The sequence below is a fragment of the Protopterus annectens genome, chromosome 4.part1 (assembly GCF_019279795.1).
Source record: "Protopterus annectens isolate FY-2018-M chromosome 4.part1, PAN1.0, whole genome shotgun sequence".
Taxonomy (NCBI): domain Eukaryota; kingdom Metazoa; phylum Chordata; order Ceratodontiformes; family Protopteridae; genus Protopterus; species Protopterus annectens.
The window spans coordinates 888331352-888351021 of NC_056734.1; the positions used below are offsets into that span (position 1 = coordinate 888331352).

Genomic DNA, 19670 nt, shown 5'->3' on the forward strand with positions numbered 1-19670 from the left:
AAACATTCCCAGAGGTAGTTGTCCCTTAATGCCCTATACACCTGAATAAGATCTCCTCTTAAATATCTGTAAGAGACACTGTACAAGTTCAGATATTTTAGTATTTCATAATAACTTAGATTTTCACATCCATGGATGCCCTTGGTATATTTCTGCTGTACTCTTTCCAGTTTATTCATGCTTGTTTTCCTATAGGGTTTCCGTATTGTTATTCCATACTCAAGTTTGAGTCTAATGTAACTAACAAACAAGGACTTCATTATGTTTGATTTCCTAGACTTTATAAATCTTTTTATACAACCTATAGGTCTATAACTATAATAAGCCAATTGGCTAGTATGATTAGAAAAATCTACCTATATACCCAGGTCCTTAAATGAGTCTACAGTTTTGATCACTGTGTGCTGTATTAAATATTCACCTTTCAGTTTATGTTTCCCAAATCTCAAATGCTTAGTTTTTGATGTATTTATCAACATATTATTCTCCTGTGCCCAAATGGTCAATTTAGTCAAATTATTTTGCAGGCATGCCTTATCTGTAACACTTGTAATTGGTTTACCCAATTTCAGGTCATCAGCATATAAACTGTAGAACACCTCAGATGAAAAAGTAAGGTCTGAAAGATACAATCTAAACAAGTAAGGGCCTAGGACAGAGCCCTGTGGGACAAAGGATTTCACCTGTCAGTTGGTGTGTGATACTTGCCATGTCCTATTTGTAAGCCATGCAGCTATCCATCTTATCAACAGTACATCAATACCTAGTTGTACTAATTTATTGATCAGTGTTTTGTGTATGAACCTGTCAAATGCTGAAGTTAAATCTATATAAATTGCATCACAATTTCTCATTCATAGCCATTATTATATTGTTATAGAACATCATGTTACAAGTGGTAATAGATCTATTTTCAACATATGCATGCTGATATATAGTTTCAAGTCCCAACCTATCCAGGTAAGACAATAACTTATCCAGTATTATCTTCTCCATTATTTTTTCCACAACATGAAAGTAGACTTTAGGGTCTATATGATTATGGGTTTGTCCTACTCCACTTTCCCTTAAAGACAGGTTTAATAAGTGCATGTCTCCAATCTTGAGGAATCTCCACATATTTATATGTCCTAGTGAATAACAGATATAATGGTAGTGTAAGTTCTTGCTGAAGTGTTTTCAGGTCATTGTTACTTATTCTGTCTCCTCCCTATGCTTTGTTTGGATCCAGTTTGCACAGTTCTTTTTCAATATAATCTAATTTGATTCCAATATCTGTGGTTACCTGGATGTCACTAGGAAAACTTAACACCCCTTTTGTGGAGCCAAACTGTTTCTCATAAGATTTTGTAAATATATTTATAATCTGTTGTGTCTGAGAATAAATTTTAGAATCTGTACACAGTTTATCAATTTGTGTATCGTTACTCCTTCCACATCTTATGTATCTATACAAAGTTTTCCTATTATGCTCAATATCTTTATATACATTCTCTTCAAATTTTTCTTGATCTTGTCCAACACTATGCTTAATCTGTTTGTCCAGCTTGTTTATTTTAAGTTTTCAAAGTTGTAGTTTGACCTCTCTTCCATTTCTTATATATTTTTTTGTCTCTTACCTTAATCAGGTATCTTGTTCTTATGGAAATATACCCCCCTGATGTTGTGTGCCTAGATCCTGATGTTAAACATTTTTTTGACTTTTTGCACTCAACCAATTTTTCTTTCAAAGCTTTCCACATTCCATCTGCAGTTTTTCCACTGAACACCTCACTCCAGTTAGTTTTATATAGTAACTGTTTTGCTTCCCTATAATCTGTAATTAACCTGCTGTGCATTGGCTTAGACTTCAGTTTGGCAGAATTATCTAGCAACAAATTACCCATAATAACCCCATGATCACTGCACATCAACGGTGGTAAAACTTGACTTGAAGTTACAGTAATTTCATTGGGAACGCAAACAATATCTAGTATATTCCATTTCCTGGTAGGTTTTTTTTTACAATCTGAAGCATTTGTTGTTACTGAATATACTCTGTGAATAATTTCTTTACTAATGTTGCTGAATCAATATTATTCCAGTTTGTTTCTGGTAAATTTAAGTCCCCAGCTAATATTATACTTCCCTCCTGTGTTTCATGTAAGAAATGTATGAATTCCTCTAGGTCATCTACACTTGACTTTGGTGGTCTATACACTCTAACAATTGTTATATATTCCAGGGTCATCTTTATTGTCACATTACACAGTCTATAGTATTGGTGTCATCATTGAACATGTAATAATCACAGTTCTCATAGCTATCATAACACCTCCATCTGATGTTTTGTTAGAATGTCTGTTACAGTAAAAACATTTATAGCCTGTCAGAACTGGTTTCCAGTCATTGTTCTTTAACCATGTTTCACAAACAACATCAATCTTGTGGGAACGTAGCAAATTTTCTAATAAACAAACTTCACTATTAATGCTCCTAGCATTAACAACCATCAGAGATGCATCAACTGTTGCTATTTGTGAACTGTTACATTTCTGACCTGGCTAAAATCCTGGCTAGTGTTTGTCAAATTTGCAAAATATCCGCAAAAATTATCTTCCCTGATCTAGACAAATGCACACCCTCCTGTCTGAACGCATGTGTGACCAAAAGATGGATGCTCTACACATTTCCATTATTAAAACAGGACATTTTTTCCATGTAGGTGTTTATCCAAAAAATCTTTTCATTCGCAGTGACCTATCATTTCTATAGGTGATTGGCGAAAAATATGTCCTAGCACCAGTACAAGCTATACTATCTAGGAGGACTGTCAGTTTCCGATGAACAGTCACAGAATCTTTGTTGGTAACATTTGTACCAACATGAATAAAAACAGATCCATACTTCCTTACATTAAGGGATTCCAAGGCTTGTTTCACATCTTCTATTTTTGCATCTGGCAAGCATAACACTAGTCTATGTTCATTATCACCTCTGCAAATATATGCATCAATTCCTCTAATAACTGAATCTCCCAATTATAAGAATATCTTTGCTGACCATCTCTGAAGAATCTTCAGTTTCTAATACAATAATTTCTGCTCTGTCAATTGTTACGAAGGATAGATCTTCACCACTATTAGTCTTATTAATTCCACTGTTTTCATTGCATATTAAATTCTCATCCAGCTGGCATTGTAAATCCACAGTTTGAGCCATGTAGTCAACATCTGTCTTTCTCTTCTTTTTTCTTACAGTAATGTTCTTCAATCCTTCAACGTTCAGTTTTGATTTCTTCCTTTTCACCTGCCCCTTGCCTCTTTTTTCTACCTTTTCCATTGGAAAGGTGATGCCTTTTTCTGTAGACTGAGGATTTTCTGATAGACAGATATCTTCATTCTCTGTCACCAGTGTGTTACATAACAGATCAGAATCCTTTTTACTACATATTCTCTTTCCTTTACAGTCATTAGTCAGTTTCTTTTTCTTCCTTGTTTTTTTGTTGAGAACTTCTTCCTTTCTTTCTTTTTTGTTTCCTTCTAAACAAACTGGATACTCAAATTGCTGAGTATTGCATTCACAATTCTGTAGTTCTCAGGGGCATCATCATGTTTCATAGGGATTGAATGTTCTTTGCAGAAAACAGATGCATCATTTCCTAAATCTGTTCTATTTGTTCTATGCCTAACATTATTTATTTCATCAGTCCAGTCATTAATATATGATACAACAGTTCTCCATGCCATGCCAATTGCACATGTGCAATCATCATAATTAAGTCGAGATTTGCTTCTAACAATGGTAAGCAAATCATCCAACTTTTGACACGAGGAACAAAGATCACCAGTGTTATCAGCTGTTACCTTTAAATATGCATAGCATTTATTACACTGTACAAGATACTTGTGCATTAGCAAATCATGAATTGCATACTCATTTAATTAATGCATATTCAGCTTTAAATGAATAAAATATTGCAAAGGAAAAAAATTACACAAAGTCAGTAGCGAAGAATTCAAAGGAATCTAAATCAACTTCTGTGACAAAAAGTATACCAGCAATATCCGGCTAAATAATTAAATACAATAAAGTTGATCTGACCATACAAGGTCTACCAGCCAGACAGAAGTTGTAATTTCTTTATTTAACTATAGCTCGCAGTTGCACCTCCTTTTAACAGTAAAAATAAATGAAACTTCTCTTACCAGTCAACTCCACAACAAATCAAAAACCAAGACAAGATTTTTAGATATGCTCCAAATTTTCCTCTCTACAGTCTGTGTAAATTTATAGCTGTCTAGGCCCCTTGGGGTTGCTAGAGCTTGCCTTTCTAAAACATATCCCTTTCTCACAACCAGCATTGAAACTAAAGGTAAAACAACAAAATATGAATCAAAGTAAAGCTTGTTAATAAGCAGTCTCTTCCTACCTACAAACAGTTAACAATAGTGATAACAAATGCAATATAAAATTCAAATAAAATTTCTCTTACCAGTCAACTCCATAACTAATCACAAACCAAGACAGGATTTTTTAAATATGCTCAGAATTTTCCTCTCTGCAGTCTGTGTATATTTATAGCTGTCTAGGCCCCCTGGTGTGGCTAGAGCGTGCCTGTCTAAAACCTATCTCTTTCTCACAACCAGCAAAAACAATGAGTAAAAAGGTCACACAGGAAAACCAATTGGTTTAAAATACAAAAAGAAAAAGCTAGCAAAGCTATAATTTCAACTGTGTAATGCCTTAAACCTCTTGAATCAGAGGCAACACAGGATATATGTAAATTACCCTTTAAGGATATCAGGTGTTTTAGCTAAACGGCATTTCTGAATGTTCATGACTTTTTTCTTTTACTTTTACATCTTTTTATGGACAATTTCAGGCCAATAAAGCCAAACCCCTCCAGCTGTGGACATACATGTTTCTGCCTTCTTATGACATCATCAGCACAGCATAAGAGGAATGTTTGACTTTTAGAAACACAACCAGCAGTGAAACTAAAGGTAAAACAACAAAATATGAATCAAAGTAAAGCTTGTTAGGGAAGGCAATCTCTAACCTGCAGTCCAAATAATTTCTTGGCCTCTTCCCATTCTATTACCTTTCCCTTTCCAGTTATTTGCTCCAAATACCTTGGTTCCTTTGCTAGTTTTCTCCAATAAATTCCAGCCCCCTCTTGCCTATTATCTGTATCCCTGAACACAGTCAATCATATTCGCAAAACCTCTTTTCTCCATTCTTATGTTGGTTAGGTCCTTAGAATACTCACTGCTAATTTATGAATATAATACTCTGTATGATTTTGGTTGAAGTGTCTTAATTCAAAATCCCAACCTCGCCTTATTCCTTGAGCTTCCTCCCTGTGTCAGCATCATTCTTTTCCACTTTGAATTGTAGTTTTCTGCTTGTGCTATGTCTAACAGTTTTAACTGTAAGAGAAATTCTTGGATGTGTATCATACAGGATCGGATAACCAATCTGTAGACCATGCTACATGCTTCAGTCATTGTCACAATAATTTATATGTTGTAATGAGAGCGTCCCCAACATCACACAGCTCAATAATATGGCATTCTCGCCATCCTTCTTTGAGTCTCTGAGCCACAAATTTTGGAAAGGTTATTTTTTAGCACACAGATGTTTTTTCTACCTCTTCCATTTATCTGCTACTGATGCCATTTTAATATGTCTATACTCCTTTCTATTTCACTCATTTTCTTTAAAGGAGATTGGCCTGCACAGCCTTTGTGCTTATATGTCTTTTCTTTCAGCTCCAAGGAATGTTCTATTTCCTCCCTTAACTCATCTATAACCCTCTATTTTCCCTCTCTATATTCTGTGTTGTAGTTTTAAGAAATGATTTAAACTTCTTAAAGTCTTGTTCTCTGTTTCCTTCTCAGTTATTATTTTCCTAAAAGGTCTTAATGTGGGGGCCTCTGCAAGGATCCCTCAGAAGCAAATGGTCGAGCTTCCAAGTACCATGAATGCACAGCTCTTCTTTTCCCCAAATCTCTAACAAAATAGGGTCTTGATCAGATAGGGATGTACTAAAATGTTTGCATGCCATAATACCGTGAATGTTATGTGCATTTATAAAAATGCAGTTTAAGTGACTAGCACTTGCTGTTTTAGAGGCTGGGAAACTATAATCCCATATTCCTAGGTGATGGAACTCTGAGTCTACCAGCACCTAATCTATTATACAATGGCTAAATTCTTGCACTAGGCACATAGGCCATAATTTCCTCATTAGAATTCTGTGCATGTAGAGGTCTAGTGTTACATTACCACCCTCCCATAAGTACCACTCTACATCCTTTGTTTATCACAGCTATAGTCCAACTAAATTTGTTGAAAGAGCCAAGAGTGTCTGTATTTGGGCCACAGAAGCTAGCCAAGTGCAATGGACCCTTACTGGTGTTCACTCTAAGCACCAACCATCTACTTTCTATATCTTTACATTTATCTACAGACACCAGTTAAGAGATGAGTGAATTAGAGCTATATCCCATCCTTGGCTGATTAGGGACAACTTGCTTCTAGCCAGCTTCTCCACCCATTAACTGTTTTCTTCACTGCTGTCTGCTTTATCTTCATCTCCTGCAGGAAAACCACGTGAGTACTGTCTCCTCCAGAAGGAAAAACAAGCTATTTTGTGGCTTGTGGCTATCTACTTGACATTCCATGGCAACACCCTAACTCGGACAGCTAACAGCTGGGTATCCTTCATGGATGGTTGACCATCTTTGTCTGCTCTCAGTCTGTAAGGCAAATGAGACACACTTACCTAAGAAATGCACAAAAAAGTAAGACCAAGAAACAACACCCTATTTTAATGCTAATCTGTACCGACACAAAAACTGCTCCAAGTAAGACCATATAAAGAAAATGAAAAACTCAGAGTCACTGATTCAATTGTACTGAACATATAACTGTATTCTTGTCCAGGCATCAGGATCTACACAGAAACGATACCATTGCTGATGCTTAACAGATTAGCGGTGGGGTATTAACAATGCCCACAGATTAGTGGTGATAACCATACAAGTTTAAGCAACCAGCACAGTACCCTGCAAACATCCACTAGCCAACAAAGTCTCTGAATTTTCTAATAAAAGGCACTGGTTATTTTTTTTTTACTGAATGAAGCATTAATGTGGTCAAGTACTAGTCATATTCTCGACCCAGTGATATTGCTAAAGTCCCTGGGCTTTCTTAGTCATTATTGTGCAAAACAGACTATACGGTGTCTTGTTACATTATTTGCTCTCATCCTTGAAGCTGCCATGTGAGCTCTTTCAATGATAGGCATATGTGGTAGCTTCAGTGACCTTGCCACTTCCTTCTTGATGAACTCAATTGTGTTGTTTCCCTGTTTGCCTTCCAAAAGACCAATTATTCAGTGAATATTTGTCTTACTTTCATTTTCAAGGTCACCAATTTTCATTTCTAATTGATATGTCTAACAGCAGACTATTCAGTTGTGATGTATGAGACAAGTCTCCCAATTCCATCTTTTGCTGACTTACAGCTGTCTCCAAGTGTTGCAGTTTCTCATCCTGCTTGGCAAATGATTCCTTCAGGATGGAGGTGTCTAGCAGCACTGCTTCCACTAATGATGTAAGGTTGGTGATGTCTGATTTTAGGGCATCATCTGTGCTGGAGTTAGGTAGTGCCATGCTGTACAAGGCTTGGGTATACGCTGATCTGCATGTCTCTCCCCGCAAAAGTTATTTGTCCTATTAAAAACTCCATATTTTATGTTCTATTGATAGTGATTGATTGAATGAAGAGACTCACACAGCCCAGTGACCTGTTCCATTACCTAAGAGCAGAAGTAGGAACTTAAGAACTTAAAACAGTCCCATGAAGCTGGAGCCAAATTACAGCATTAGCATTCACATGAGCAGTCATGTGTATGCCCCATAATGTATGGCCTGGTCTTTCTTGGAAGCTTTTCTAATTAATGGCAAATTGCCTCAGAATAAGATAACGCTATTGATGAAACACATAAATGGTAGATATTAGAAAAAAATCATGATCGATCATGTTTCCCATCATTTTTTATTTATGCCAGCCTTCTCTCAATTTGATGTTCCTGTATACCTATAAAGTTGTCCAATGGCAAGCTATACCCTAACTCTTTTTCTAGAAGCAGTACAGAGTTAAGAGTGAGCATAATAGTGAAATAAAAATGGTTAAAGTTTTACAGGGGGTTTCCTGTTGGTAAATGGGAACCATAAAACTGCAGTAAATTCAAAAATGCGGCTAGTCTTCTTTGGACTTGATACAGTTCTTGCTGTAACAATTAAAGGAGATTTTTTTGTATTATTTAAATGAGGACATTGATAGAAAGGGAAAATAACTGCTTAAGATGCTGTGTATTGTTGGGGAAAGTATGCACCTCAGAGGAACATTTGTAATTATTAAATCTAGGAGTGAAATTATTCCTGCATTGGTGTTGTGTCTGGTACCTATTGTAAAAGGTCCAGTAAGTAGTTAATGGAAAGAAGCTTCCTTAACCAAAAGAAATTAGCTCCAAGAAAAGTAGTACTAAAGTTGCCTGTTAAAGTCAAAATCAATATTTGCCTTATTCTAATTTTAAGTTCATTTGTACCTTCAAAGACTTTTGTATATTGGTTGTCAGGGAAATACATGTCACTACAATGTCCTTTTCATAAGATCGCCAAGGAGACGGTGAAGCCCAAATCGGTCTGGGCTTTAATAGTACTTAGGAGAACTATGGCTTAAATTTATAAAGACTGTTTGTTTTTTTAATTAACAAACAAGCTCCACCACCAAATTTATTTTCAGGTTTATTGCTCCCAGTTAAGATGCAGTTGTTTCTATTAAAAAATGAAGGACAAGCATTAGCTTCAACTATTTTTCAGTAATTCCATGAATGTCAGGATCAACATCCTTCACTCATGCTTCAACATACCGATCAATATAGAATATTTGCAGTACTTTAAAAATTAAAGTATATTATTCAGTAAAATAATGTTGTGGTTACAAGTAATATTCTTTGTGTTTGACTCACATGATTACCTCTAAAAGAAAACAGTAGCAATGGGGACATCATTAGCCCCACATATGAATTCATCTTTAGCTCAGTCAGAATAACTCTAAAATGAAAATGCAGCATGTTTCAGATACATAGATCAATTTGTATTCATTTGAGAGAGTGACACATGATTTTAACTTTTTGACTGATATTTCCCAAAGTTTACTCATTTACCTGCTTTTTTGTTAAGATTATAAGACTGGTCTGAGGGCCTGTTTTAGCCATGACACATCAAAAGCACACGGTAAGTGTTTATAAATAAGATGAAAAAATTAATTGGGTTCAAAGAAGCATAAAAACAAAGAGGAGCAACAGTCAGTCATAAAAGGACAATTTACTTTGCAGAACAGAGGTACAAAACTGAATGCTTATGGAATATGCAAATCATTACATGATAACTACCATACACCATTAAATGTGATCCTCCTGTGGTTATGGCTTGCAAACTAAACAATATAAATCACGCTTAGCCATTTGTCTTGAAACAATCAGATTTATAAAAATGGGCTAACAGTTCTCTAAGCACCGTTATGAAAGAGGCAACATTATTTCATTATTTTCTTATCTGAGTTGTTGAGGTAAAACATTCAATACAGAAATACATTTTTACTAAAAGTCTTTTTTTGTAGTAATGCTGAAGTCAGTCAAACTATTTACATTTAGTATTTCCTAATTCTCTACAAATAGGGCCCCTGTGCGTGGGCAACTGCACGACTCCAAACAAGTAAATCAAGAAAAAATAATGAGCCAGCAAACTGTACGCTGTAGATGTATAACAAAGTATATTTAATAAATCTTACATAATAACAAAAGAACAAAGTTATGTTTTATTCTTTATTCTTCATTATTATGTAAGATTTATTAAATATACTGTGTTATATATCTACAGGCACACAGTTTGCTGGCTCATTATTTTTTCTTGTTTTCTAATTCTCCCTTATGTGCACTCTGAACATGTATCCTCTTTCCCAGTCAAACAGTTGACTGATTCTTTATTCCAGTGGTTGAAACTCTATGGACCATTCATTCCTCTGTGGTGACAGTTACTAGGGTTGGCATTGGGATGTTCTGCCAGTCCTAGGGTCTCCTTGTCATGGATGGGACTTAGGCTACATGTTTGCTTGAGGATGCGTACATAGTCCAAAATTGCTCTCTCTGGCTTTAGCACTATGTGCCACTAATACAACCACAGGTCACATTCTCCCCCACAACAAATACGACATCTTTCCCCCTCAAGGAGGGTGATGCAATGTCAGCTGTTCTACTTCTACCTGTACCACAACAGCTCCTCCAATTGTCAAGAAACTATTCTACTTTTGGTTATCTGGGCTAAAATCATGGCTTTAGCCTTCTAAGCCACAGAATGGGCTTGTATTATCTGATTTTGAGTTTGTATGTTTAATTTTACATATTCTATAACAATGGGCAGCAGTCCAACTGGAGAAATCTGAATGGGTGTCAGGCCAGAATTACATTGATAAAATCTGTGATAGGGAGACAGCAAGTTATGTTTAAGAATGACTGAAAAATAAACAAATCTGACAGTCTTCTGAAGTATGGTTTACAAAACACTAGTATTATACGCAAAGCTGAAGCTAATAATTGTTGAATCACATCTTAAATTCATTATTAAAAGGTAGACATCAGCAACACTCTTCTGGATTCAATACCTCAGTTTCAGCTGCTTTAGCACTGCAGCTACATGGCTTTGAATGTGAAATTGAAAGGATAGTGTCAGCCTGACCCATACCCACAAAAATGCATACTGATTTGTAAACATCAGTGGAACTGTTCAGCAGGTTTGCTGTACTGAGGGCTTTAACTTCACTTAGCTTTGAGGTGTGCCACTGATGACTGTGTAGACTACTTTGAAAAGCCAGAATCACAACATGGTAAATTCTTTTTTGCAAGTTCCAACAACCTGGAATGATTTTGGACAGGCAACATTTGGAAGGGATCAAATAACTGCCCACTTCAATAGCTGAGGGACAAATCTTGATGTGTGTGTGTAATTAAAAATGTGACCCATAGGATAGGAATTACAGGACCTGCCATACTATAAAAGGGTTGGTGCAGGATTGCTAAAGAGGGACAGAAATTGTGCTTCACGTTCTCCAACAATCTTTTCAACTAACTTTTTGAAAAGAAACAAATCATACACTGAAACTGTATAGTAAATGGTAAGATCCAGCTGAGGAGTGAATGAATATAAACCACTCTGAAAAACAGCCTAATATGCCAACATATAATTAGTTGCAGTACTAGAAATTTGAGCTTGTTCCCTTCAGCACTTCAACTTGAAACATTTTCTTCACAAAGAACAGTCCTACATTCCTAATCCTGTGCTCTGATCTTTTACTGACAAACAATGTGCAATATAAATGGAGATACATAATCGTTTTGCCTCATTACAGTTACAGGCATAAGGATGGGGCTGTGCTTAGTAAACACACCTCTGAAAAACTCCATTTATTATTGATATGATTTAAACTGAAAAGTATAACACTGTGGCCATGTGCAGTGGATCCACCATTACTGCAGCCACTGCCTTGACAGCTAAATACTTATTGGTCATTGACCCTTCTCTTGCTATAAATTCTACTGCACTGTGTTGCATTTATAATGTTTCAGTGAGCTCTAAGTACTGCTCTTTATTGTTCCAGACATCAACAGCAAAATAGTGATATTCAGTTACTTTCTTCCAGTGTGACATGTTATTGCTCATTGTCTTTTCCAGGACAGACCATCTAAGGGTCACTGTAACTAAATAAGGAAAATAAACATCACTATAGTGGAAGATAGACAATTTATAAACTTTATCAGTGGACTAATTTTGCTAATTGACAATGGTAGGCAAATAGAAGGACTTCCTCAAAATATTTCAATTACATTGGAGCTTATAGCTTCAGTAACTACACCAAGATTCTGAAAATCCTTCCTAGCCTATAGTTTACACATTAAAAGGATACCTGGACACCGCTCTAACTTCTTTTAGTTGTGGAAAGTCACACTTCCAAAGACCTACAAGTATTGTTTAGATTTCTAAGAGTTTCCTGAAAAATCAAGTTAAAACACAAACCAAACAAATATAAGTATCTTGTGAACAGCAAATGCAATTAAAAAGACACAAACATTTGCAATCTACTGAATATATTATATAGAAAAATCAAGAATTATATTTTTCTTTTTTTTCAATAATAAATCTTTATTGTTTTACCATTTTCCATACAAACTTAAACAAAACAGAAATATTGATAGGTTCCAACTAATATTTCTAATAATAACACAACAACATATATACAATAATTACATGATTGCTTCCAACTGTAACAACAAATAATAGAAGAACATATGAAGAGAATTAAAAATAGATCAACTATCTAAAAATTTTACTTATTAATAAATTTCCCTTATAATGTATATACGTCTCAGGGTAAGTTTGGGTTCAATGCATTACGCCAATATAATATTAAAAATTTGTTCCCAAATTTTCGGATTATTGATATTTTTATTATGATCATTAAGGAGTAATTTGTGGGCTAATATATGTCTCATTGCTAGAATCTTAAAGTTATCCCATGAAGTTTGAGATGGATTTAACCAGTTTGTAACTATATATAGATTCATTAACAAAAAAATATTAATAAGTATAGTCATTTGGGATCTAGAGAAATGTTTTTGAGGGATATGTAAAATCATAAATTCCCATGAAAGTGTTGAACTTTGATAACCCATCTTTTGAAGTTGTATTCTTAAAGAGTTCCAAAGTTTATAAATACATTTGCAGCTCCAGAACATATGGAGAAGGTCTGCGGATTGATCTTTGCAGTATGGACAGTTTGGAGATTTTTTAGAATTGAATTTATGCAAGCTAAGGCGTGTATAATAAGCATTATTAAATATCATAAGCTGAGTATACATCAACTTTTGAAGAGAAATTGATTTTGTTGTTAAGTTAATTGCTTTTAGCATTTGGTTTTCTTCTATCAATGGCATTTTTTCTTTCCAATAGTTGGACAAAAGAACTTTATTCTGAAATTTGAAATCTTTTATTAATTTATTTGTAGCTGCTATAAATTTAACATCTTGTTGAAGAGTTTGCCACAAGTTTGAACATTTTGTTAAATCCTCATCTTTAAGTTTGAAATCCTTAAAGTAACATGGAAAGTTCCTTAATCTGTCTCAATATAACTAAATATGATTTGGGCAGATTCATTTCTTGTCTTATTTCATTAGTTGAATATTTGAGGTATGGGTATATGTCAAGTAAAGTTAAATTAATTATAGAAGGGAAATTTTTAAGATCTATTAATTTATTATTAATTTTCAGGTTGGGATTCCTATGAAAAGGTTGGAAGACCATCATATGTTGAATGAGATTTAATGATTGAAATAAGTTTTGTACTGATGTTATATATAATTTAATGTGATCCATTATATCATATAATTTAAACTTTTCTTTTTCTAAGAAAGGTAATGCTTTGGGATTAATATTCAGATTCAAAATATGTTTATAATTCAGAATTAACCACGTTGGTGACCATTTATTACTAAATGTGTCATAATTAACAATTCTTAAGATTCTGTTAGAGTTTATTATTAAGTAATAAGTTTCAAAATTTGGTAAATCCAATCCCCCTCTATTTTTTGGGGTCATCAATTTATCATATGATATCCTAGTCTTTCTTGGGTCCCAGATAAATTTAGCCGACTCCCTATGAATTTGTTTAAAGAACCTCTTAGGGATTAGAACTTGAGCAGATCTAAAAATGTATAATAATCTGGGTAATACATTCATTTTATTAATTGAAACTTTTGCTAATACCGTTAACTTTAAATTATAAGAATGATATTTTTCTAAACTGAGACAAAAAAATATTTCATGACAGTCCCAGTAGCTCAAAGGAAAGAACATTTGCCTATGGTGTAGAAGGTGTTGGGTTTTATTCCCAAACCAGGTAGATGGGTTAATTTTTTTCCAGTATTGACAATATTGTGCAGCATAATGGGGGTGCTGCACACCTGAGTGTGCTATCCTTTGGCATTGATATGAATGAATTAACAAGATATCATTAACTATATTGGAGTCCCAAAGTGGAATCTTCCAGAATGATACAACACTCATTTGCAATAAAGTTAATCTGTTAAAGGGGTTCTGCCTTATGACTTACTGCAGAATACATTACCTTTTTTTTTTTTTTACTAACAAAGGATGTCAAATCCTTTCTTGATATCAAAAAAATCATAGCTTGCAATTGGCTTTATTTGAGACTTAGTGCATTTGCTGATTACCTATTTTGAGCTCAGTAAGACAAAGGGTATCTTTAAGCTGTTTGATTAGTTAGGGTCCAATTCAGGAAACAACTACATTATGGCACAAGTATTTAGCAAAGTAATGGGGAAGGGGTAACAGAAACAAAAACATCTTAGCACATCAGCTGACTAGAGAGAAAAACTTTGATATATGGTCAGCAAAGTCTTTACAGTAGGGGGAAGAGAAAATTCAGCTGCATGGCCCTTCTAATACAAGCAGGGTAAGTCAGCAACTCAACAGACATCAACAAATATGAAGCAGTAGTTATTACCCGTGTTGAACAGACTGATACCATCAGTGCATTAAATAGTTCTCCACAATCCAAATGTACTTTTTTAAATAAAGGCTAGATTATGTAATAAGAAAAAAAAACTTCTTTGAAGCTGTCACCAAAGCCGTAGACAAGGGTAAGGTGGTTCACACAGCCTATCTAGATCTTGCTAAGGCTTTCAACACCATCCCCCACTCTGGAATTATAGATAAACTCTCTAAACTAGGTATAAATCCCTATGTCACAAGATGGGTTGCCAACTGGCTCACTGACAGAACCCACACTGTGAAAGTAGCAGACTCCAAATCTGACTTCAGACCAGTGACAAGTGAAGTACCACAGGGTTCAGTCCTGGGTCCTCTCCTGTTTGGTATCTACTTCTCTGAAGTACAGGCTAACACAGAAGTTCTTTGGCTAATGAAGTTCCCAGATGACTGCAAACTAGGAGCCATAATCGAAACTCCTAACAATGTGGACATCCTACAAAAGGGCCTCACTGAGACAGATGCCTGATGTCAAGCTCAGTTGCTAAAAAGTGCATTGTCATCCCCTTTGGTAAAAACTCTGTACCCATGAACTACAACATAGGCGGTAGTATACTTAACACCAAAAGTGTGATAAGAGACCTTGGGACACAGGTGGACAGTAGTCTATCCTTTGATAATCACATCACCACAGTAGTCAGGAAATCCTTCTATGTGGCACACCTCATCACAAAAGGTTTCTCATCCAGGAAAAAAAGAGGTCATTGTTCCCCTCTACTCATCACTCATTAGACCCATTATAGAGTACAACACCCCTTTTGGTATGTACCTCACAAGACATCTACAACAACTGGAAAGGCCACAGAAATACCTCACAAAGAGGATTACCGGCCTCAAACAGATGCCCTACGCAGACTGTCTCAAAAAACTCCAGCTTTACTCCATCGCATATCACCTACTCAGAGGTGATCTCTGCCTAACATACAAAGCTATGTCAAACCCAGAGCTGTTGGACATGCTCCACTTAAAGAAATCCCAATCCCTTTGAGCTACACACTCTAGGGACCTAAACCTTGTCACCACAATAAACAGAACATGCCGGAGGGATAGATTCCTATCCCAGAGACTTCCCATACTCTGCAATAAACTACCAATCTATATCAAACAAAGCTCCTCATTAGCACTCTTCAAGAAAAATCTTGATGATTGGATGGGAAATAGGAAATTCACTCCGGGGATCACCTCTGAGGCTCTGCTCGATAGTGGTACAGGAAAATAATTTTCTTGGGTGGCAAAAGCCAGGGTACCTTTTTGGCTGGGCTTGTATAGGCCCCAGGGCCAATAGCCTAGCACCTACCTATGAACCTATAAAAAAGATGAAAAAACTAAAAAATCACATAATTCATAAACAAGTTACAGAATGCTGTTATCTAATCAGAGCTCCAGATAGGCACTACTTAAGATATAAAAAGAAGTAGCATAATTCTTTAGACCTTGCATTGATCGATGTTGAGACAATATTTTTCATCTAAATTATACATGTATCTATTATCAGTAAAAGTTGCTAAGATTGTGACACCATAAACTTTAGACTCTTTACTCTATCGAGCTTTCCCTAAGGTGAGTATTTCATGCAGGAAGAGAGAGGACACGTCCAAGCTGTATCAGAAAATATCACCTCTAGGTTTTCGAGAAATAATTTTAAAATGGAAGTATTATACAAAGAACACAGGAGGGTCTGCAACACTGGCCTACATCTTTGATACACAAAAGATATGGCAGGCAAAATAAAAGAAGTAGCAATAATATGTATAAAAACTACAATCTTGCTCAATATAATGTCATGTCTGACATAGCTGGTAACAGCATACTGTAAGACTACCATATGTGAAAGAGGGATGAACAACTATGAACTTTATTTAAAACAATATATATTCATTTTAAGATGCAGGAATGGGAGATTATTTAGCTCACCACCATTTTTTTTAAATCCTGTATCTGATATCTATTAAAATGGAAAAAAAAACCCTTGCATCATTTGTTCATACTTTTTTTTTTTTTTTTTTTTTGTTCACCAAGTGCTTTTGCGAATAATTTTGAGACCAATATTGCAAAGGCACATTAGAGGCATTAAAAATACAAAAAGATTATAATAATACAGCAGATCCACATACATGCTGTTTTACAGTTAAAATATTTTTAATTCAAAAGATACAATACTTGAGAAAATATGCTGTAATAAACATGATGAAGATATTCAAAGTCAGTTTGCAAAGCTTACATCATGGTCTTGAGTGAAAAACTGAAACATGCAGCTACATCACAATTCAATGAACCATGAGGCACTATGGGGCAAAGGCGTAAAAAGTACAAAGAGCATGCAAAGGACTGTACAGTGGCATGCAAATGAAAATTACAGTGTAAAAAAGCACATAATGAAATGAAAATGAAGCTAAAAGAGGGCAGGTCTCGATTCATAGTTGTCTGGCATGAACCTGAGGGGGTCTGTATTACAATGTTGAATGCACTGGAGTCTGAACGTTGTCATATCAAACCCAAATGTTCGAAATGTGAAAATATCGAAGCCGCGGAACACCAATTTTTTTCACAGAGAAAAAAATCAGTGGGCTGTTTTCGCAGCTTTGCTATTTCCTCCACTGTGGTGCAATCTCGAAGTTGGTATATTTAAGTAGGGGGTATGTGGGGGCACAGCCACCTATGTTAGTATAAGTTTAAAGTGTACATGGTTTTTTTTGTTTTTGTACCATAACAGTGATTTTTTTCCCCTGGAAAAAATTGCTGTTCTGTGTTGTACTTCTTGCATTTTGAACTTCATGATTCGATATTACCTCTTTCGAACTCTTGCACATTCAATGATGCAATATACCCCCAAAGTGAGGTGGTGGGATTGGAGTATAAATGTAAAAACCGCACCAAAAGATGCAGCACTGAACAAATAAAACTGGACGCAGCAGCAGCAGTTATACTACTGCAGAATTTAGTAAGTTCAACTACTGGTCTCTGATGTACACACCGACAAATGTGGTACCAGTAGAGGATAACTTCCAAACAGTTAAGGGATTATTTTCATGTGGACAAGACATCATACAGGCATTGGTTAACTTACACAAACCACACACTGGAATTGGAGAAATATGTGGGTTCCCTGTATTAATGGATACCACTGTGTAACTCTTACTTTCCTAGATGCAGAAGTCTCCCAGTGACAATGTAGGGACACAGTGTGTACTTATCTCAGGTGTTAGCCTTAGAATACTAAAGCTGCTGCTCAGTACATTGCTGGCACATGTCGAGTGTACAACATCTGCTTTCCCAAAACAGCAGATGACAGAGCCACCAGCATGCATTACTTCTATGATATTACCTGTCACCTGAACTTGTTGGGAGTCAAAGATTGCAACCATGTGGCAATAAATGGCTACATCCAGTGTCCATGGGCAGCATTACCGACAGAAATGTCTACTAGTCTATCAACTGCCAGGTAGCATGCAATGCACAGGTGCTAATAACCCCTGTGCCTAAGCAGCACACTGACAGTGTCCATGATTGTCACATATGGCTACAAATCATCTTTGTCACTTCTTACTGCATGGAAATATCCCACAGGACAAACAAGTAGGCGGGTTCGGGGACATCAGTGCACATACATAATATGTGCCAAGACTCAACCCCCTAGACATCCTCACTGTGTTTAAAGTGATGCAGGTTGCACCCTGGAGTCTTGGTTGATGATACCCATATGGAACCTACAAAGCATGGTCAAACAGCAGTATAACATCACCCATGTACAAACTAGAAGAGAACATTTATTTATTTATTTATTTTACATTTGTTTACCGGGATAGTCCGACTGGATACATGTCCATTTTCAGAGGAGGCTCGGGGAGAAAAGCTCCACAAAGACAAACTTACATAGATTACACAGAAGTTAGCAAACAATTATAAAAACAAAGTGATTATATACAATGGGTTAGTAGTGTTCCATAGCAGGGACTCACAATTGTCATGGACAGACAATTAAAAGTAAGAGACATCAGATTGGAAGCAGAGCTTGGTGATGTAGTTACAAGCTATGATAATTGCAGAATATGCTTTTAGTTTATAACTTAATCAGGGTTGAAACATGGGCATAGCCAATTCACTTTGAGATACTGTTTGAGGTTTTTTTTGAAGAGACTTTTGGAGGATTGTAGGGTTATATAGCTTGGCAACGAATTCCAGGTTTTGCCAATGAAGTTGGCAAACAGGGATTCACCAGCAGAGTTATTAGCTTTGTGGGTTTGGACCAGTAGTTTATCAGCTGACTGTAGGGATCTTAGATTGCTATATGACTTAATAAATAATATTTTTAAGTGAGGTGGTATCCTCAGGATGGTACAAAATTTTGTGCGCTATTAAGAGTTGATTGAATTGAATTAAGCTGGGCAGTCCTAGCCACTCTAGTTGTTTAAGGTTCTGGCAGTGGTGGGTTCTATAGGTGGAGCCAGTGGTGAATCTGGCAATAAGATTGTAGCTATGGGACAGTTTACCTAGTTCGAATTTGTTGAGGTTTGAGAGTACAGACGAGGCATATAAGAGAGTAGAGAGTAGGTGTGATCGGGCGATTGCAGTCCTAGCCAGTGGGGTTAAAAATGTCTTGTTTTTATACAGTGATCCAAGCTTCTTACTGATGGTCTGTATGGTTTTGCTGACCTGTAGGTCAAACTTGAGATTATTGTCTATGATAATCCCTAGCAGTTTGGTGTGATTATCTGGGGAAATAGTGGTACCATTGTTAGATTTGACAGAGAATGAAAGTGTGGTGGATCTACTAGTGGGGGAGAAGAGTAGAAGTTTAGTTTTATTGGGGTTCAGAAGTAGGCGTCGATTGGTGAAGCCAGTTCTCGATAGTGTTAAATGTATTTTGGGTTAAGAATTGCAAGTCGGATGGGGAGGTGGCTGAGTAGATGAGAGTGGAATCGTCTGCGTATTGGATGCAGGTGGCTTTAAGGATAGCAGTGTGGAGGTTGTTGATAAAAATAGAGAAGAGTAGTG

The 19670-nt window shown here is 36.0% G+C and overlaps 1 protein-coding gene across 2 annotated transcripts in view; it reads right to left on the bottom strand.

Moving 5' to 3' along the window:
- LOC122801105 (major facilitator superfamily domain-containing protein 8-like) overlaps positions 1-19670 on the bottom strand; it is a 1359614-nt gene that overhangs the window by 366899 nt on the left and 973045 nt on the right. The window lies entirely within an intron of this gene.